The sequence below is a fragment of the Pagrus major genome, chromosome 6 (genome assembly GCF_040436345.1).
Source record: "Pagrus major chromosome 6, Pma_NU_1.0".
In the NCBI taxonomy this organism is placed as follows: Eukaryota; Metazoa; Chordata; class Actinopteri; order Spariformes; family Sparidae; genus Pagrus; species Pagrus major.
The window spans coordinates 27142281-27156703 of NC_133220.1; positions in this window are offsets into that span (position 1 = coordinate 27142281).

Genomic DNA, 14423 nt, shown 5'->3' on the forward strand with positions numbered 1-14423 from the left:
ATTATTGTACATCAAATATGAGACTGATATTCAGTTACATAATATTTAAGGCAGACTGGTTTTCTGCCTGATAAAATGTTAATGGGAGGGATGTTTTTTTTTTTGCAGAGTCATTAATAAAAAAAAAAAAAAGAAGCTTAGTTTATAAGCCCGTCATATAAGCTAATGATGTTGTCAGATATGGTGTCTGGGATGCTCTTCATGTAAATAAAAATGCTGAATGAGCTGACAAAGGATAGCCTTTTAATTTTGAGTAATAGTCATTTTTAGGGATTCTACCAAAATTGCATAGCATTTTGTTGTAAATAGAAAGTGAAGAATCACATTTAACGCAGCATTATATAGAAATTGGCATTTAGTGTGACTTGGCACAACATTCGGTACAGAAAATTCATGGTTCCCAGCTGAGGTTTCCTAATTACTTTGGTGATCCACTGACTTTTTATCCATCACCATTACTAGGTAAATCTTTTCATTTGCCAAATACGTTGGTTTCTGACCAAATGTCTAAAAAACTAAAGTCATCCCATCAGCCCCAGCTGTATGTAGTGTTCAGAGCTAATTAGCAAACAAAAGCACACTAACACACTAAAATAAGATCGCAAACATGGTAATAAACATACCTGCTAAACATCTCAATTAAAGCACTCCTCTGCATAAGGACAGTCTCACTGGGCTACCAGCAGTAGTGTAAAAAGTACCCCAAAGTCATACTTGAGTAAAAGTAAAGATATCGTGTGAAAATATTCCTTTGTCAAAAATGTAATTAATCTATGCAAATAGTAAATCTGATATTAAATTTACTTAAAGGTGCTATTTGTAAGAAAAATTGATTTTTGAGTTTTACTCCCAACTCATCAAATACTGACGCTTTAGGATGGCGGCCAGCCCGTCCTACAATCCCAATGCATCAGTTATTGATGAGCTGGGAATGAGACTCAAAAATCAACTTTTTCTTACAAACAGGACTTTTAAGTATCAGAAGTGACTTTTGTCAAAAAATGTACTTAAGTATCCGAACTACAAGTAAAAATAAATTATATACATATTTAAATGTACTTATACACTGTACACTATATTGATTACCCCCCTGACAGATTGTTACATCCAATATTCAGCACCTTTCTGATTATCAGAAATAAGTATTTTTTGATCTGATGAACAATAAAATAAATTAATTTAAAAGTGTGCATGAAGTAACTAGTAACAAAAGTTAGCAAATAAATGTAGTGGGGTAAAAAACAGTATAATATTTGCCTCCAAACTGTAGTAGTAGAGTGGAAAGTACAAGGAAAGTACAAGCACTTCAAGTACTTTAGTAAATGTACTTGAGAAGAAGGAAATGTTTTAAAGGAGCCGTGGCTGTCATAAATGTAGCGACAGAGGACTGTATAATGTGATGTTGCCTGACACCTGACCTTTAAAGACATCCATCCTGGAAGGAGCCTCTCTCCTCATCCTACGAGTCATTCCTCAAAGCTCACTTCTGTTTGGAAACCTCCTCGGCTTTCACTCTGACATTTCACATCTCAATCTTTAATGTTTGTGCTATCCTCACAGACTTTCTGTACATCAGATGACTCGCAGTGAACTTTGTATGAATATGTAACTGAACTCCGTATTTCTGTCTTCTTCTAAGAACCTCTAATGGGTTAATGTAGCTGCAAAAGCAGACGTCTGTTAAGTTTTTTTGGGGCACGTCTGTGCCAGCTCATACTTTGATGAATGAGATCAGACTGTTGCGAGCCATCCCCAACATCAAGAGACACAAAATGTGTTTTGATGGGTGGGAACCCAACAGCGCTGCTGCATATGCATGTGCGCAATCCTATATGCAACCTTCATGACCTCATATTTCCTGTGGCGTGATGCTGATGCACCGTTTTGCACGTCTGAAAGGCGGCTTGTGCATCATTCATAAGTCATTAAAACCATATGAACATTTTATATCTGAGGCCTGTTGGTGCATTATAGGATAACTCTATGAGTGGCTCACAAAGGAGTCGCATTTGCTGACCCATGACTTATCTGTGTTCATCACTTAACACAGGCTCTGTAAATGAGGAGGGTCATTTTTCTGCTTTAGATGTCACTTTAATCTACTTTACCTCTGTGCCCTGATAATGCCTCATTCATCATAATATCCACAAAGAGGGAGAGAGAGAGAGAGAGAGAGAGAGAAATCCTTCTTTTAACTAAAGCAGTGCGGCAAAGCTCAGTGTTGCCCTGGAAAGATTAAGGATGAATGGCTCGGCACAAAAAGGCCATCAGATTATGGGAGCCGGGGCTGTGGAGGGCTGTCACATCACAGTCGATGACAGTGGGAAGTTTTCATAACAGGGACTAATGAGGCACTTGGTATAGTTAGGGACTTTATTTTTACTGTAAGCTCTACTGTACTCAGATGTCCACTGAACTGAGTTTTGTGCAGTTTTTTTTCCAATTTGAATCGGCTGGAGCACTTTTGCTAAGAGCCAGGGCAGGATCGGGACATTGAGTGAATTATACACATTATTCAGCATATTTAACTGCCTAAATTCACGTCAGCACATTCCCAAAGCTGGCTGTGATCCGAAGCAATAAAACATCAGCTGGATCTGGATGCTGCAAATGTTTGGCTGCCCCGTAGTGTAGCACAGAACAGCCTACCCAGTCCTGTCCTGCACTTCTTCATTGGTTTTGCCCCATTAGTTGAAAATACTTGGTCATCGTTATATTTTCTTGTAGGCAGGGACATTTTCATGCATGTCCGCTCAGGATCCATCTTGAATACGTGTCCCATCCTATTACAGCCGTGTGGTATATTTGCCCTGTTGCTATAACAAACACACCTCTGCCTAATCACTCAGGTCTACATACTTGTTAAATATCAACAAATGAGGCATTGTCTCTTAACCTGATGAATACAGGAAACTTCACCCACTATCAACCCACAGCGCTCATCACATCTAACAACACTACTGCCGGCTTCTTCGACGATGCCTTCAGACGTGTGACATGTGGGTCATCGTGTCAGGAGCCTCTCCGAATCGCCCTCCAAAGCTCCTCCCGTCAGTGGGGACCAGAGAGGATCATCTCCTTTTTTGGACTGGAGGCTGAGCACAGTTAAGTATGGAGGGTTTTTTTATCTGCAATTTCCAGAGCCTTAGGGAGGAGGACTGACAGTATCTGAATGAAGACTGTCAGACATTTGACCATTTACATATCAAGTGAGAAGTTTTTGCTTAATGCCCTGTTTTCTTTTCATGTATATAATTACTATATGGGTTTTGAAAGGGGTAAGTTGTAATGACACCCACAGAGAATTATTACCTGACTCTGAAGTCCTTCTTTAGCTCTACGGAGCTTTTCAGCCACTGTCAGGTCATCGTTTTTGTTTTCTGGCTTGCAACTTTCCTCTTTTGGTTCACTCTCCTAGCATACATTGCAGTGACAGCACAGCAGATGGCTGTTTTCAGCTAAATGCTCTAAAATCCCACTGTACACTACTGCTCTGCACCAAATGGAGGACAGACAAAGTTAATATAGTTCCCTCAAGAGATGATGGAGACCAACAATAGAATGAAATCCATGGATCCTAGCTGATGTTTCCTAATTGTTTTGGTGATCCACTGACTTATTATCAATCACCATTATGTACCAAATGTCTAGAAAATTAAATACATTCCCATTAGCCCCCGGTTGTACTATTCACACTGGGGCCATTTTCCTCTGATGTCACACTCAGATGAAATGTCATACTGCTGTGTCCCAGGTTGCAAGTCGCATAAACGCAGAGAATCTGACAAACTGTATTTCCCTGCTTCCTGATTGATTTGCAACCATAGAGACAATGGGTAGTGAAAATTCAGAGGGAAATCGAGCCTCATTTCAAGATAAAACAACATATTTGATAACCCATTAGCTAATGCTAAATGACAGTTAATGTTAGTATTCAACCACTTCATAGCTAACATGACTGTTTGATATTTGTCACACGATAATATAGGAAAGACATAAATTAATTCTTAAATACCACCGCACATCTTGGATACATTTATTCAAGCCTGGAAGTGAAGCAACTGGATGCAACTAAACCGTAATGTTAGCTAGGAAGCGGTTGAATGCTAACGTCAGCTAATGGGTTATCACATATATTGCTTTACCTTGAAATACGGCCCGATATCCCTCCAGATTTTCACAATCCCCTGTCTTTTTATTTGGTAATCAATCAAGAAGTGGATGGTCTAAAATCTGACCGAACACTACTGCTCTGTGCCAAATGGAGGACAGGCAAAGTCAATATAGAAAGTCAAGAGATGGTGGAGACCAAAAACTGAGAGAAAAGAGAGTGAATATTAGACTTACATAGGTGGATGTGTAAATAGCATGCTGTTTGCTAACACATTTGCCAGTGTTTCATTTATGTACGGACCGAATCACCATGACGTTGCCGTAAAAAAAAAAAAAAAAAAAAGTCACTAACGTAACTAACTCTACCCAACAGCAACATCTTGGACTAACTGCTAGTTTTGGGTAAACTCAAGCTTTTATTTTCTTTAGTCTGTTGCCCATCAGTTAAATTAGGTCTCCAAACCAAAGTGTTTTTTATTAATGAGACATGACAGCATTTCAACATGCATTTTACATGAAAGACATGACATAACACAGGAAAATGTATGTATGTAAGCTAGTGCACGCTGCAGGGGGTTTCTAACCTGAAGTTAGTGAACAAACTTCGTGATTGGTTCTCTAACGGATGTTTAAAACACTTAAGTTACATGAGAAACATGTAGTTGGTCTTTTTAAGGCAACTGGTTTGCATGGTTTTAACAAGTAGGTCTGATGCTGTTCAAATAAATACAACTTAGAAATTATAGCTGCAGGAAATGTCACATTTTCAGCCCAACTTACATAACAATTGCAAAAATATAATTACTGACTCACATTTCACATCAAACTTTTACCTTAAACTGCCACATTATGACTAAATGTGAACTATTACCTTATTGTGCTCTCACACACATCATTCAGACCCTTCAACTCCAAGCAGAGCTGCACTACAGTCCGAGCTTCCATCTCCTGTTTTGAATTCAAACATCTTAGTCAAGAAGACCCGGAAAGGAAGTAAAAACATAAAAGCAAAGAGCAAAAACGGGAGGGAGAGAGAGATGATGATGATACATGATGATTAGCTGGGTATGACTGGGTTAGGTCACATGGGCCATGTTAAAGCAGGACTGAATAATTCAAAGCAACACAAAACAACGTCTGAACAGAACAGGCTTTTTCTTAGTGCTCTACACGCTCCCACGCCAGCTCCACAACCGCACTGCCCGGAATAAAACAGAAGCAAGTCAAGTGGACATTTTAGGGTTAGAGCCCAGCTGTACAAGCTGAAGATTCACTCTGCTTGACATTTTTCATGCTCTTCTATGTTTTAATGGGGAATTTGTGAAGAAACGACCACTAAAGTACCATTTATTGTTTTAAACCTTGTCCTAATGTATACAAATATTTAGCAGAATGAACATTTTCCTTTTTTTGACATTTTGGCCTCTCAGTCATGATCACCAGTTTGTTTGTGTTTTGTTAGTACTGTCAATTCTAATTAAAACAAGGCCTAAAGAGATGATCAATCTTCTTTTTCATTGCCTGTCTCTTCTTAGAGCATGTTGTCAGCACAATAAAAGAGCCATGAATTATTAAAAAGACTAAATGAATGGATTGTGAGCGGGACAGTGTGCTGTATTCACAGATGGATGGTTCGTGGTAGATGCCCAGCTTGCCCTCTGCGCTCCCTGTCTTGCCTGAAGCAACCGCTCTGTGTTTCCTTCTGATTTCAGATGTTATTACTCTTAGATGCTCGGCCCAACCGCCCCTCCATCTCTCTGTTCTCGCTCTGTTACTCTGACTCTCCACGTAACAGTATATCACAGCTGAAACAGATAGATGAGAGAGCCAATGGGAATAAGGTTGACATAATTAATTCATTGGCGGCATATTTTCTAGGGGGCTGTGTAACAGCAGCTAATGAAATGCATGGCTTTTGAATGAAATGTCATTGAATCAAAATGGTTTTATGTATGTTTTCAGACACAACAAGACTATCTTTTTGAAGGTCTTGGGATCCAGCAAATAAAATTGTGTCACCTTCACAAATAAAGTCACTAAAGAAACTTAAATTTGATACAAAAATGACTAAAGACTTTATCCTCACTCCAACAAATAAAGGGTACAGACATAAAGGTCGAATAAACATCTGATTTGTGCTTTGAAAATCAAATTTCACATGAAATTTTGGACATTTTATCTTTGATGTTTTACTTGCAGTACTTTATACCTACGAGGTGGCTTTTTGATGGTGCAATCAGATTGAAAGAGGGCTGCATTCATCATCTGCCTGGTGCATTTTCTTGTTTTATCACTGCATGAGAAAATAATTCAAGCTGTAGACTAGCGGGTGAGACAGATTAAGGACAAGGCCAGATCACAAATCTGATTGCAATCAGGCAGGATAAAATGTTAGCAGTTAACTTTTTGTGCACGCCGCAGATGCGTCTATACATCTTGTCATAGAATATGTACCATACTGACATTCGTACAAAACGTGCCATTTCACGTTCACATTACATGTTTATCACCTCACATTCATATTGGGAGGTGGAGGGGGGCGGTGGTAGAGTTACAGATGAAAAAGCCGTGTTCGTGGTGACAAAAAAACAATTACTTTTGACGGGAGGTCGGGCCGTCTCCGGCTGTGTTTGTGACGACAAAACAGGTATTTTAAGCTAAACCATGATGTTTTCCTAACCCTAAGCAGAGTGTCAGAGTAAAATAGAAACGTAAAGTTGCAACATAAAGAAACATGAAGTTTGAATTTGTCTGTGGTTTTGCAGAAACAGACTTTGCCAACATTTATTCTGGCTGATGGGTTGACCCGCCTTGGTTTTCCCTGGGATACATGCAAATCAGGGTCAGTAGCGTGGTAGTAATGCACCTAAAGCGGCTGTTACATGCCAAAAACACCAGAAAAGAATAAGTTCTGTGCTTAGCAATTTTGTTCAGCTGTTTAGCTACCCTTGGCCAACAACTTCCCATAAAACATGAATAAATTATATTTCTGAGCTACGAGCAAGACAAAAATGTTATCATTCAGTGTCTGAACTGATCAGGGATCAACGATCTCTCCTTGCTCCAGGGATGTACAGTAGACGTGTACTCAAGGTGTTTTCTGTAATCTCTGGCATCAGAGCTAGGTGTGGTTACAGGTTCAGGACTTTACCTGCGGTCAACAGCCAGAAACGAACTTGAAACAAACACATGGTTTGACAGATGTACTGTAGCTACATTTGTTGAACATGCCCTTGAGAATTAAGTTGACTTTCTTGTTTAATAGACTAATATATTTACAGTGCCGTGTGCCAGCACTCACAGCCTCTGGACTAAAATCAAAGCGTCAGTGACAGTGACTTCAAAGTTCCCCCCACCCCCTGCAGAAGCCTGTTCTCAGCATCAGCCTTGAAATACCTGTCATGCTGTCACACAGTGGCAAACAAGGCAGCTATTGTGTCCAGGTGCTCCTTTGTTTGCTTGACCTAGCTGGGTTACTTGGCATGACGAAAGACCACAGCACAAAAAGAGGGGAGGGGGCGGGAAGGGTACTGAAAAAGTGGCCTTGGCAAATTCCTCACCACCTCAGGCGTGACTCTTCCCCATTGACTTCGCTGGGAAATCAGCGTCCCTGGATTATGATGACTGACATGTTAAAATGTGTTCTGAACATTGTACACTGCCCTCACGTTGTTAAACAGTACAGTAACTGCTCTGCTGATTTTACATTCACTCTACAGTGTTTGTGCTACATTTCAGTATCAGCTTTCTCACAAAGTACAACTGTTATCCTGCTTATGGTGACATTTAGATGTCACACTGTTACTGCCGTCCTGTATCCTCTACTATTTCATCCAGCTAAACACACACAAAGCTTGTTGCAAACGTCCCTGCAGTCTTAACAGGGGAACCAGTGGAATCTGGACGGGATCCAAAGCACACACAGAATAACGGTCACTATATTTTCTACATAGTGTGTTGCTTATGGTCATTTCCTGTGGCCGGACCAGGAGCCCTTATATCAGAACTTTCAAGGTAATCTTTGCTTGAAACGCCTCATATCAGCATGACTCTAGTTGTTTTCTCAAGCTGTGGGATAAAACATTTGGTTGTTCGCTATAAAAACATATAGACTTCTTTTATTTTTCTATAGAATTGAAGTAGACTGATTGGCTGGAAGGACAGCATCACAAATTAAAAGATGTATCCCGAGTTATGAGGCTTCCTAAACTGGCATGATTTCCGCCAGGGCACAAAGTTTGCCCGAGTCGGTATTAAACTCTAGTGGAGAGGAAGCATATGGGCTCTTCTGTCGGAGTGCAGGTGGTTCCTCTCTCAGTAACTCAAGCAGAATGGACTCGCTCCATCAAACAGCTAACAAAGAGCTTTGTTCCGCAGCAATAGAAACTGATATAGTACAGCAACATCTGTACTGTGCGCTATAAAAGCCACAAGTTTTATGATTCGTCTAGTGTGCTCCATGTCGGAGGAGTTGATCGCAATCTGAGTGACACTGATGTGATTGTGCTTGGTGACTGTGCATAAAATCCATTTTAGAAGTTATAGTATATATATAGAGTAAACTCTGAGAGAGATTGTACAGAAAAATGGGGAATCGTCACTATGGGACTTGCTGAATGTAAAAAAAAATTGGATTTAATCTGGCTTGGATGCGTTCATGCACTTTTTTGCAGACAATCTTGAAATGAAACTCATCTCTTACAGTATATTAGATTTGTTGATAAAATGTGAGTGCACAGTGTGTATACTCACACACTGGGCCCCACACAAGCCAACACTTACATGCAAAAAGACACAAATACACAATTTACATCCTGTTAAGTCAGCGGCCAACTTTTCAAACACAGCTAAGCAAACAAGCAAACACCTTAATATAAATGTATAGTTATACATCGTTAGAAAGCTTGGATTCTCGTGATTCTATCCATGCAAACCATTTCAAGATAGGACCACATCAGCTGTTGATTGGCAGCTCATTTGAACAGATATGAGCTTCTATGCCTGACCTAAAACAGCCAATGAGTGATCGTGTAGACAGATGACCCACTCTCTCCTCTTTCTCCTCTCTCCTGAGCCACTTACATGCCAGCCTCTCGACGATTGATGTATCATGTAGCCAATGAGATTTCAAATCCACTACTAGTTTGTTACAGTTTTTAAAGCCATAAACTTGGAAATTATGCACGTTTATGTAGTTTTATGCGTTTTGCTCTTTGAGTAGGCTGCTTTTACACCTAATCACTTCTGTTTTTGACTTTTATATGCACAAAGTTAGTGTAAATAAAGCAATAAAGAGCTATAGTAAGTTGTTGCACTTGTTACTCTCAGGCAGGGGTATTTTAAGTATTTTTTGCCAGATGCCTGGATATTTCCTCAGAAAAACAAGTATGAAGTGTCCATTTTCAGTAATATTATTTTTAAATTCTAACGTGGACCATGTAAGACTATGTGATGTGGGACCCTCGTGTTTTCCAGCTAATAGGGGCAATAACAGGTCATCTGCAGGCTTATTTTTGCATTAAAAACTGTAGGCAAGAAAAATAAATAAATAATTCTGTGTGTTCAAACTGTTACAATTTGTAGGTGTGGTTGGACCCAGAAGTGGACAACAAGGCAGGGAGTAGTGTAGCAAGGACATTTATTAACGCTTCACAGGGAGTAGTGACAGGCTCTGACTGGAGAATCCACCGGAGAGGAGGAGGAGGAGGAGGAGGAGGTAGATGACGGAGCTGCTGGTAGATGAAACAAGGTGGATCACTGAAGGCAAAATAACTGAAACTAAGTTAAATCTCTTAGTAAAATCCACAGAGAAAAACACAAGAAAACTCTCAAAGAGATTAGCACCAGCAGGGGCCATGTACCACGTAGTACTGACAAAATCATCTGGCAGCAGGTAGAGTGGAGACCAGGGCTTATCAGCGGGTGCTGATTGATTGATTGATTGATTGATTGATTGATTGATTGATTGATTGATTGATTGATTGATTGATTGATTGATCTGCTGCAGGTGTGTGTGTGTCAATGGCTCCGGTGAGGGGAAACCCCTCGCGCAGCCTCTCAGTGCACCTCTGAAAACACAACGAGCACAGAAAACAGAAACACCACAGAACAAATCCACAACAGAAAAATGGCTGACTGTGCCACAAACTCCTATAGATTAATGCCAGGAGCTTCTGACAGTTTGGGTAAGAAATTCAGCTCATAACCTCTCAAAAGAGCCCATGGCTATACTCCAAATGGTTCAACAACAGCTTCGAATTCACTTTGGGCTCGACTGAGATAGGCGGTTTCGGATAATTTTACATACATTTCCAGGAATAAGAACCGGTTTAATATCCAACAGAAAGACTGAAAATAAACAGTCAAGCAGCTACACCAACAGAATTTCACATACGGTAGTAAATAATTGATAAGACGGAAGGCATAAACAGGCGGATGAACAAATCCATCAACAGACGGACAGGAGCCTGACTCCCCTCGCAGGCAGCTGACCTGCCCCGCAGCAGCCTGTGGTTCTCCAGCCATCCTCAGTCTGCAGATCAGCACAGAGCCAGGCTTTGTGCCTGTACCCAGCGCTGATTAGAGGAGGTTTGATTCCACATGAAAAAATAGCCGCTGTCATGGGTTCACTGTCTGGGGCACTGTGTTTGTTGTTGTTGTTGATGATGATGATGATGATGATGATTATGAAGGTATGTACTGTCGTCTCAAAATACAGGAAGTGATTTGATCCAAGTCACAACAAAATGCTCAGACAATTTCAGACATCAGTGTCATTTTGGTGTGATCAAAAACATCAAACAGTGCAACATTGTGCCATACAGAAGGGGGTTAGCTAAAACACACAATTGGTGGTGTATAGGCACACCACTATAATATAATACAGACAAGTGCAAGAGACTTGTGGGTAAATGTGTGAAGAATGAAGGTTTGTTTTGAGACTGTGTTAGAGAGGCAGTGATATAACTGTTGTTATTTTGAGGCCAGTTTGTTGGATCTTTGACATAATTAGTGAACGTGGTGAGTGATTACAGATATAATATGTATAATTTCTGCACTTAAATGTCTAAAAACGAGACCACTGTCGTGTATTTTGTTGAGTTGTGTACTTACGTTATCCTAAACCTTTTCAAAAAATGTTAAATCAAACAGAAATCCATATGTTTACTCAAGGTAACATTTCATTTACTCACCTGTTGCTATACCTTCTGGGAGCGAAGGAAGCAGAAGTCCAGCTTTAAATGTTGAAAACATATTTTCTATTTACAGTATGGTCTTAAACTTAGCCTCCTGTGTACATATAATTTTTGTTCATGTATCTAGGAAGACTCAATGTTCTCATATAAGCCATCCACAATAATAAAACTTTGCCTCTCGTGCTTTCCTCTTGTTGAATGAAGCCTTGGCAGACATCCAGGAGATGTAGGGGAGACTGAGCGTATTGTACCCCTGAGGGAGCGGCAGTGGGCTGGTAGGGCGAGGGCCTCGGGACCCGGGAGTGCCGGGTTGTTACTATGCTCCAGTTATGTGTGTCAAGGCTGTATAAGGTTTCACATGGTGAGGCAGGGAACTAGCCTGGGAGAACATTCAAGCGCAGGGAAGTGAGTGAGCAGTCAGGAAGTGAACAATAATTCAAAACAGAGCTCCAACAAAAGAGGGCCTTCAAATGTGTTGACTTTAAAGCATATCATTTATCCATGCATTCAGGGGATCCCTGTGGAAAATATATAGGCGCTTTAAAAAAAATAATAAAAAGGTCATGTGTGAGGTTTGAGATGGAAACAGTTGAACATATTTTAGGGGGGGAAATATGACCGTTTGGAATATGCCGAACATATAAGCCATGCAGCTGAGAAGTGGATTATGCTGTAGGAGTGACCGGAGAAATTGCGACAGACATTTTAATACTTTGTGCCACTGCTGGAATCCATGACTGACATGAATACAACCTGACCACAGCTGCCGTGTACCATCAGGAACAAAACTACAAATTGTTAAGGTTTAATGATAAGCTGCAATCCAAAGTCCAAAAATCCAAAAAGCAAGCAACAAGAGGCAGGCAAAAGTCCAAGAAAAAACTGAAGAGAAATTCAAAACTGAGGAAAAACCAGAAGCCAGGCAGAACAAAGCGGGAACACAGAGGACACAAGGAGAATGGGGAACAGGCACAGGAACACAGGAGGAGCAGGAGACAGATGAACTGGGGGAAACACAGGCTTACTGTAAAGGTCATATTAAGATAGTTACTATGATAGTTCATAGTAAGATAGTTCATAGTTCATTCCCAAGTCATCAAATACTGACGCTTTGTGATGGCGACAAACCCAACCTACAGTCCCAAAGCGTCACTATTTTGACTCAAAAATGAACTTACTGTATCTTACAAATAGGACCTTTGAATGCACAGGAATGATTAACAAATGAAACACAGATTTACACAGAAAAATAGGTGGGGAAAAAGACAAAGACAGGAAGTGGTGTCCCAACAAGACACATGAGGATATAACTAAAAAATAAAACAGGAAGTAACTCCAAAGATTGCATGGTTAGAGTACCACTTTTTGGCTGATTACCAGTCAAAGGCTGTGTTCTGATAAAAAATTGGAATTGAGGTCAACACACTGTTATGTCACCCACTGGTTTGTGGGAACTGTTTTGAAGCCACAAGTTTGGCAGTATGGTTGTTGCCATCTTGTGTTTTTGGAGCCCGATGTGCTTGGTTGAGAGGGAGGAGCTGGGAGGGATACACATTGCTACGCTTCTATCCTGACTGCGTCTGATTGAGAACATGCCATGGTAGTGACGTGTCAATCACAAGGTATGGCAGCAATGGTCTAAAGCATACTCTTCTTTATCATCTGTTTTACTCTAAATGGGACTGTAATGTACAAACGAACACCATGCTATATTGAAAAAGACTTGAAACTAAAGATCGAGACCATTAACTCATTAGAAAACTGTTTACTGAGGGAATAAATCGAGGGAGAAGTGGGGTTATTTTCTCATAAGCTTACATACAATCAGACTTCTATTTGAAACCAGTGGAGCTACCCCCTGTCTATGGGTTCGGTTATCTAAATCCAGTGGTATCTTTTCTTACGAATCATTGCCTCCAACATGATTGCAAACAACATCCCTCTCATTCTCATGTCGATGTGTGGAAAACTTGTAAGTATGGCAACAGTCCCTGCTGCTGCATTGTTACATTTTAATGTATCTCAACCGAGCAGCCGATATTAACGGTGGACCCTAATATTTCATTAGAAGAGTGTGTGTTAAAAAGAGTTTTGTTTAAAAGTTTAAGAGAGGGTGTAGAACTGTAATCTTCTGTCTACTGGCGTAGTTTTACAACACCACTAAGATACTGCAAAGCCATTAATGCCCACTCTGACACAGCTGCTTGTGAATATTTTATGTTTTGCTATTTTCAAAAGCGTTAAAGTTTACTAGGCTCTGTTATGGATTCAAACCAGAGCCATGCACATACAACACATGCACAGTAACCGCACACACACACACCCACACACACAACCTTCTCCTTACGCTTCTTGTGTAACTCTGGAAACAAAGTGATCCAACCGAGTGAGCAGTCAGCAAAGCGTGAGCAGCTCTGTGGAGTGGGAGAAGTCAGTTGTTCTCTGTGCTGAGCGGGATCGTCTGCTCTGTCACTGTGCTGTGCTGCGTTAACTGTCCTCAGCAGGAAGCTGCCTCGCTCGGAGGCAGAGAGAGACTCTCTGCTGTGGGCCTCAAAGCTGCAGGTCTTCATCAGCTTTTCAGTGTTATCCAATGTGGCATCACCGCTGCACTGACGCAGGCATGTACAGCTTGTGCCTGTATATTCATATAAAAGAAAAGGATGGTGTGTATTTTTTCATGTATGCAGGGAGAAAATAAGATCAGATACATTTATTGAACCCCGGCGGGAATTTTTGGCTGTTATGGCTTCGGTTGTGGATTGTGTGTGTGTTGTTTGGGTCAGGATTCATTACGATGACAAAGTGAGAGACTCCATTATCACTGTTAAACAAGTTGTCATATCTGGGAAGAAAAGCAATCTCATTACCAGTTTCTGGAAGAAATATGTGTAGACTGGAGCCAGCTCCAGTGGTACACTCACCCAGGATAAGACATTTTAGTTTTAAAAGGAAAATCAGAACCTTGATAGTAGCAGTCTTTGTGTTTCAATACACTATAAAGGTTGTAACTGAAAATTTTTCACACCTTTTGTTCAGCTATCTCTTTTTCAGACAGTGATTTCTGCTTTCCACAAAATTAGTTTTAGCTTCAGGTGAAGGGGCGCACACTGAATG